The sequence below is a fragment of the Prenolepis imparis genome, unplaced genomic scaffold (genome assembly GCF_030444845.1).
Source record: "Prenolepis imparis isolate NDT839.2.m4 unplaced genomic scaffold, iyPreImpa1.0 SCAF_7, whole genome shotgun sequence".
In the NCBI taxonomy this organism is placed as follows: Eukaryota; Metazoa; Arthropoda; class Insecta; order Hymenoptera; family Formicidae; genus Prenolepis; species Prenolepis imparis.
Genome location: NW_028141165.1, coordinates 17,807,562 through 17,815,712, shown reverse-complemented (window position 1 = coordinate 17,815,712; position 8,151 = coordinate 17,807,562).

The following is an 8,151-nucleotide window of genomic DNA, read 5'->3' as shown; positions in this document are numbered from 1 at the left end:
CTAACATTAGTTTAAACAATCAACTCCTATGTGTCTAATAATACCGTCACACTTGGACATCCCCACCACTTTGCTCCTCCCCGAGGATGATTCCGAGGAAGAAACTATTGAAGAAACCCTAAATAACCTCCCGTATTGCCAACGGATAATCGGTTTTATTAATAAGGAAACAAGTGCCGCTCTCTGTACGGATTGCCGTATGCGTTTACCTATTGGCGTGCAATCTGAGTGGTTGACTTGTGCTAAGCATCTCCTCGTTATCGGCGACGTACCGACCGGAGTCGTTTGCTCAGTCTGCAATTTTTACCGACTGTCGAAAACACGTGACATCGACCACCCTTGTTATCATTGCCAACGAGCTTACCTTCTGTACCGCCGTGGTGAAGAACCCTACCGTATCGACTCGGATGGTAATACAGTAATCACTATTTTCCACTCCGTCAACGATTCACTCGAACGATTCCGCGGATACATGGACTGATTCGTCAGTAATCGAACTTATACGAAACGCTCCCTTTCTCCCAAAACGCAACCGTGACCATAAAGGAAATACCTGTCGTCGTGGGTATCCCCGGAGTAATTCCGAAATACGACGTAGTCCGCCCCGCAGTTCGAGTTCGTAGGTCGCGATTTAAATTTCGTAAAATTTACGCCGCAACTGCACCCCCGGACGTAACATCACGTAACGGTCGCCACGATTTTTGGGACATTTCCGCCAGTTTAAAAAAAAGTTTATACAGTGAAAATCAATCTGCTTTACGCAAGCTTTAACATGCAATAAAAAATTATATAAAAAAATTTTTTTTATAAACAAATTAATGTCACCTTGAATTTTTTAAATGGAACCATCATATTTTTTTTATATAAATTGATTCCTCACAATATTCTGGATAAAAAATTATAAGGGTAGGATGGTCAAAAAATGAATAGTTTACGAGATATTTTATATTTTAATCTTATAAAGGTGGTTCTCGTAACGATCGCCACGATTTTTGGGGTAGTTACAATAATCTGACAAAAAATGTCGTTAATCAGAAATTTACCAATTTGTAACCGTCAACAAATTTAACAATAATTTAATGAGCCTCTCATTTTAATAATAATTTAATGATTGCATACAATGTTACTTTATGTTACATTTTAATTCAAAATTAACAATTTTGAAGCTACTATAGCGTAATTCTTCACTATCGAGGAAGTTCACTATAAATAGTAAATAAAAAATAAATAGTAAATAAAATAAAAATAAATAGTAAATAGTAAATAAAAATAATAACAAACTAAAATTTCCTGATCAGATTAATAGCTAAGCTACATGGTAACATAAGGTCAAAGTCAAGTCTGTTTACTATTTACGTTTTTAGTGAACTTCCTCGATAGCAAAGAATTACGCAGTAGAAGCTTTAAAATCGTTAATTTTGAATTAAAATGTTACATAAAGTAAAATTGTATGCAATCATTAAATTATTGTTAAATTTGTTGACGGTTACAAATTGGTAAATTTTTGATTAATGACAATTTTTGTCAGATTATTGTAAGTACCCCAAAAATCGTGGCGATCGTTACGAGAACCACCTTTATAAGATTAAAATATAAAATATTTCGTAAACTATTCACTTTTTGACTATCCTACCCTTATAATTTTTTATCCAGAATATTGTGAGGAATCAATTTATATAAAAGAAATATGATGGTTCCATTAAAAAAATTCAAGGTGACATTAATTTGTTTATAAAAAAAAATTTTTTTTATAAAATTTTTTATTGCATGTTAAAGCTTGCGTAAAGCAGATTGATTTTCACTGTATAAACTTTTTTTTAAACTGGCGGAAATGTCCCAAAAATCGTGGCGACCGTTACGTGAATCACCCTGTATAGAACAAAACTTCATATGTTTGTTATTTTAATTATAAAAACTTTTTCTATAGGATGTTATATTTCATCTGTAAATGTATATAGTGTAAATAACAAGAGATCTGAATATCAGGTACATCATTAACGGATATAAGATTTCTACTTGGAATCTATATATGAATATCAAGGTACTTTGTACCATCTAAGAAGAAAAAATTAGCACATTGATCAATCTTTAAGTATGTATGTTTTAGCATTATTTTCTTTGGTAATTGTGGACAAACAGTCTAGAAACCGAGTAGTGCGAGGATCGCGTAACGTAAAACTTAATATTGTTCTGATTATCTTTATTCGTCACAATAAACTATTTACACTATTTTACAATCTCTTTATGGCCTTTAACCAGCCCCGCTATGAGCGATAGATTCCGCAAGCTACGGGTAAGTCTCGTTATTGCCGCGAGCAACGGAGATTAGAACATAGTCTCTTGGCGGAGATCGCTTTTATTACGACGAGAACCGGGACCAGAAGCGGTTAGATATTCCGCGATCCCAGTCGGAGTAGATGGACTTGCGACGCAAGTACGTAGGAATCGACCGGAGATACCGTTATCCTTTAGATTTAAAGCGAGCTACTTTACAATCTTAGGAAGTGAAGTACACAAACTGTCTCTTGCGAAGCTTAGGGTCGAGTGACAAAGGCGGTTTTTAATCGCTCGGAGTTCGCAAAAGATCTCGAAAGATCGTGACAACAAGGCGTCCCTTTCTCTGTTTGTAGTGATGGATTCAAGACAAGACAAGAATCGGACATACTTGTCTTGTCTTGATTTTTTTAAATCAAGAATTATTATGTCTTGATCTCGACAATCAATTTCTTGTCTTGATTCTTGATTCTTGCAAGATTCTTGCAAGATTCTTGATACTTTTATAATATCTGTAAATATTCATTTACATTTCGATTTTATTATTTTTGAAAATTTTTATAAAATTTATCGAAAAAATATGTTTTTGACAGAGAAATGTTCACTAAAGACGCAGAAAATAAAAAGTAAAAAATTTTATAAAGTGTTATTAAAACATAAAATTGTATTACTGTTAAGAATAAATATGAATATCAAATATTAAGAGACACGGTATTACCTTATGCTAAAAATATTGTCATAATTTTACACAAACATTTATATTTGAATGTTTTATTAAAATTTTAAGCTTAAGTATATTAGGCTTTATTAAGATTTAATTATTACAATTTCTTTTTCTTTCAGATTTTGGTATTATTTGATATTATGTATACAGCACTATATTCTATTTATTTCTTTACCTTTACAATATTATTATTTATTTATTATTATTTGAACATTATTATATACAAAAAAGAATGATATAATATAAGCTCTAAGAATTTACCTTTTAAAAAAAGATACAAAAAAAGAAATATATGCGCGCCAGTTGTAAAAAACTGTTATAGTTATTTAGAAAATAATGTTATTTTAAATCGTAAAATATTATTTTATAAATTATTTTAATATTGTGTAAAATAAAGTCTACAAAAATGTGATATCAAAAAATTGTGCTAACAATAAGTACAAATAAAAATATTTTAATAAAAAAAGTATAAAATAATTATAGAAAAATCTAATCAAAAAAGACCAAATACCAAACATAAAGAACATAAAAGTAAAAATTAATAGAAAAATTATAAGTTAAAAATTAATACAAAAAATTAAAAGTTATTACAAATTAAAGAAATAAAAAAAATAATTAAAAAACTTAACGCTGTTCTAAATTGAGCAATATACTAATAAAATTGGTATTTATTAATTTTGAGTTTTAACAGATAGAGATTGTATTTTGTAAAAAAGAATGAAGAAAAGTGTACAAAATGCTGGTGTAAAGACTAAATCTTTAGATAAGCATTTCAAATTTTACCGCTCAAATCATGGCATCAATGTAGTAATTCTTATCTTAAAATGCATAATTGGCATAAAGCGCAGTGAGTAGCATGTTGGCCAGGCATGGCATTATAGCGCGACAAATTATGATCGGCAAATGTTTTAAAAACAAGTAAAGTTCAGTCGTTAGCTTGGTCTTGCAGTCTTGCGAAACATTCACTGATCGTGAGTCTTTTCATGTGAAGAAACTATACGATATAGAAACTACGAATATTCCAATAACTTTCAATAGTTACTGCCATGGATAAAAAAGATAGCCGACCCAAAAAAAGGAACGCTTCTGAAAGCATAAATAATGAAGACCGTGATCTTAGTGATGTGAATAAAAATCGTTTCGCTAACAATAAGAAGTATAGAAAGGATGAAAGTAAGTATTATAGTTAACATGCAATATTTGTAAGTAAAGTAAATATATAGATATTTAGCAAATTGTATCGGTATGAAAAATATGAAAATATATTATTTCCCCGATAAGAGCGAAAACTGTAGCATTCGATAATTTATTCAACTGATACTTAAACAAATTGATAGAAATATATTTTGTTATATTTGAAGTGGATGAAGAGTTTTGTATCCGGTTCGGATTAATTTCAAAATATTGTTTTTTGTAATACGTTGATAAATGTCTGTGAATTCCAGATGTATTAGCATCTTCATTTTTATTTGTACGTTTCCGTTCACCGTTCATCTTTTCTTTGCACAATTTACATGTAGCAATTTTATTATTTTTTGAAGAATTGTTTTCATTAGATTTTATGATGTCAAAATAAATTGCAAATTTATTTTTATTCCTTTTTGGATTTTATTCGTTAGTCTCACTCGATGAGGCAATCAGTAAATCGTCTGGTGACTCTTCAATTGATAAATATTTAAAAATAAAAAAATTTTGATCGGAGAATTTTTCTTTGTAGCGAATTATCTTATTTTAAAATAATTCATGACCCATTTACTTATATTATTGAATCATCTACTGCAGAAACTTTCGCTCTTATCGATCGCGCGCGATGTATATAAATCAAAAATTACTTTTTTATTAAACTTTGTGATTTAAAAATTACTTTTTTATTAAACTTTGTGATTTATAATTATTAAATGATGAGAAGTTTTCAATTGTAGCTAATAAATTACGACAAAAAATTATCTAACTATATCTAACTAAAATAAAATTTTATTAAATTCATTTTTCGCTAATTCTGAATTATAATAAATATTTATATGTAATTTATTTAGCTAGTGAATTATTTCACAAAGAATCCGAAATTAAAGAATCAGCAGACGATATACTGGTCGCTGCACCGAGTGAGACTGACGAATCAAATCCAAAAAGGAAAAAAAATAAATTTGCAATTTATTTTGACATCATAAAATCTAATAAAAAAAATTCTTCAAAAAATGATAAAATTGCTACATGTAAATTGTGCAAAGAAAAGATGGACCGAAATGTACAAATAAAAATGAAGAACGCCAATACATCTGGCATTCAAAGACATTTATCAACATATCATAAAAAACAATATTTGGAAATTAATCCGAACCGGACACAAAACTCTTCATCTACTTCAAGTATTACAAAATATATTTCTATTTCATCTGAAATATCAAAGGTGAGTAAGTAATATTCTTTCAATAATATTTGTGTATTTGCTCTATAACAAAAAAACATTAAAAATCCACTACTTTACATAATAAACGTTCAAAAAGATCATAACCTCTGTTTGTTTATTAAAAATAAAAATATTTTTTATTTTAACGTATACAATATGTTTATTTCATATATTATTAAAAAACGATGTTTTTTTTATATAATTTAAATATTTAATTTGAACAAAATTTTATATTTATTTTCAAAACAATTACTTTAATTACACATACAAAAAATTATATTACTATATAAAAATATATAAAATATCTCATAATTGTCAAATTTTATTGATGATAATATTTTATATTTTTGTCTTGCACACATAAGTATACAGAACTTAAAATGACCTTGAAAAATGCCATTAAACTGATAAGGCTAATAAATAGATTTTTTTAATTCTATAATTTTTGTTGAAACATTTGTTTGAAAATGCGTAATTTCGTAAAATTAAAAGGTTTTGACACTTTATGTACATTCTCTGTGTGTGTGTGTGTGTATTAGTTTATTTGCAATTCTTATTCATTTTCAGACATCAACATTTATAGAATATTCTCAAGAAAACTTTAACTCTCTACTTGTGGAACTAGTAGCAAGGAAGTATCTGCCGTTCAGTTTTTTCGACGATGATTTTACTAAATCTCTATTTAAATATATAAATCCACATTTACGAGTACCTCAAAGGTAAGCAATGCGTTCCTTGGCTTTGAATACGTTTCTTTCCATGCAGAAATCATTCAAAATTTTAAAGAACAATAAATCTCAGTTTAGTTTTACTATTGATGGATGGACATCAGTAGCAAATAAGTCATTTTATGGAATAACGATTCATTTCATTGATGAAGAATGGCATCTTCAGTCAATCGTGCTCGACTTTGTTCCTTCTCATGGTAAACATACGGGGAAAGATATTGCAAATATATTCAAAAATACAATTATGCAAAACGATTTGTGTTTAGATACAAAAATTATTGGAATCACTGTAGACAATGCCTCAGCTAATACTAAGTTTATTCAGGAATTGGCTGCATTATTACCAAACATAGATGCTATTGATCAACATTTCAGATGTTTCGCTCATATAATAAATCTTGCAGTCCAGGATATTATGTCGATGCTAAAAATAGGTAATGAAAAAGTTACAGATGATGAACTTGATGAACTTGATGAAATTAATGAAAATGAAAATGATGAATTTGAAGATACTTCTACATCGGTCAATAAATTGCGTACTCTTCCAAAATAAAATATTCGGAAAACTTAAGCATAAAATTTCGTGGATTTTGCGAAATTGATAATTTAAAATATAGCACTCCTGTCATGGATATTAAAACTCGATGGAATTCGGCTGAAATGCTTGCATATTCTTTACGTCTAAAACCAGCTCTTGAAATGTTCTGTGATAACATCGAAAACTTAAAAGATTACAAATTATTAGAGGAGGAATGGTTGCTAATTAAAAAAGCCTATAGTTTCCTTCACGACTTTCAAGAGTTCAGCACTACTTTGGGTGGAGAAAAATATGTAACTTGTTACGTCCGGGGGTGCAGTTGCGGCGTAAATTTTACGAAATTTAAATCGCGACCTACGAACTCGAACTGCGGGGCGGACTACGTCGTATTTCGGAATTACTCCGGGGATACCCACGACGACAGGTATTTCCTTTATGGTCACGGTTGCGTTTTGGGAGAAAGGGAGCGTTTCGTATAGGTTCGATTACTGACGAATCAGTCCATGTATCCGCGGAATCGTTCGAGTGAATCGTTGACGGAGTGGAAAATAGTGATTACTGTATTACCATCCGAGTCGATACGGTAGGGTTCTTCACCACGGCGGTACAGAAGGTAAGCTCGTTGGCAATGATAACAAGGGTGGTCGATGTCACGTGTTTTCGACAGTCGGTAAAAATTGCAGACTGAGCAAACGACTCCGGTCGGTACGTCGCCGATAACGAGGAGATGCTTAGCGCAAGTTAACCACTCAGATTGCACGCCAATAGGTAAACGCATATGGCAATCCGTACAGAGAGCGGCACTTGTTTCCTTATTAATAAAACCGATTATCCGTTGGCAATACGGGAGGTTATTTAGGGTTTCTTCAATAGTTTCTTCCTCGGAATCATCCTCGGGGAGAAGCAAAGTGGTGGGGATGTCCAAGTGTGACGGTATTATTGGACACATAGGAGTTGATTGTTTAAACTAATGTTAGTTAAAATAAATAATTGCCATGAGGTCGATTTGAATGTTCTAACACGTTCACGAAGTTTCTAGATATTCTGGAAAGATTTAGAATTTTCCAAAGGGTTGACTGTAGGATACCTACTGCAGTTTTATGAGGGCCATAAACTGACCCTTGATAAAAAAAAAGGTTTCGCACGATTTCTCTTTTTGGGAGATGAGAAAATTTAAGACGCGCAGAGAATATTCTGGAAACCACGTGGTAAGCTAATATTTCTAAAATTGCAAGAGAATTTATTAGTTATTATTGTTAAGTGATTCAAAAATGCGTAGACGTAGTTTCCGAAATAGATTCTTGTATTTCGCGGGTTCCCGGGCAGAAGGGAGGCTCGTGTTGTAAAGAAATATCTTGAGCACCTACCTTATTTAATTTCCAAGGAATGGACAACGACTGGATGGCGATGATCCGGGGTACCCGCGTTGTAGAGGGTGTACAGGATGCCAGACCTTTCTGCAGATACCTTGTACGGC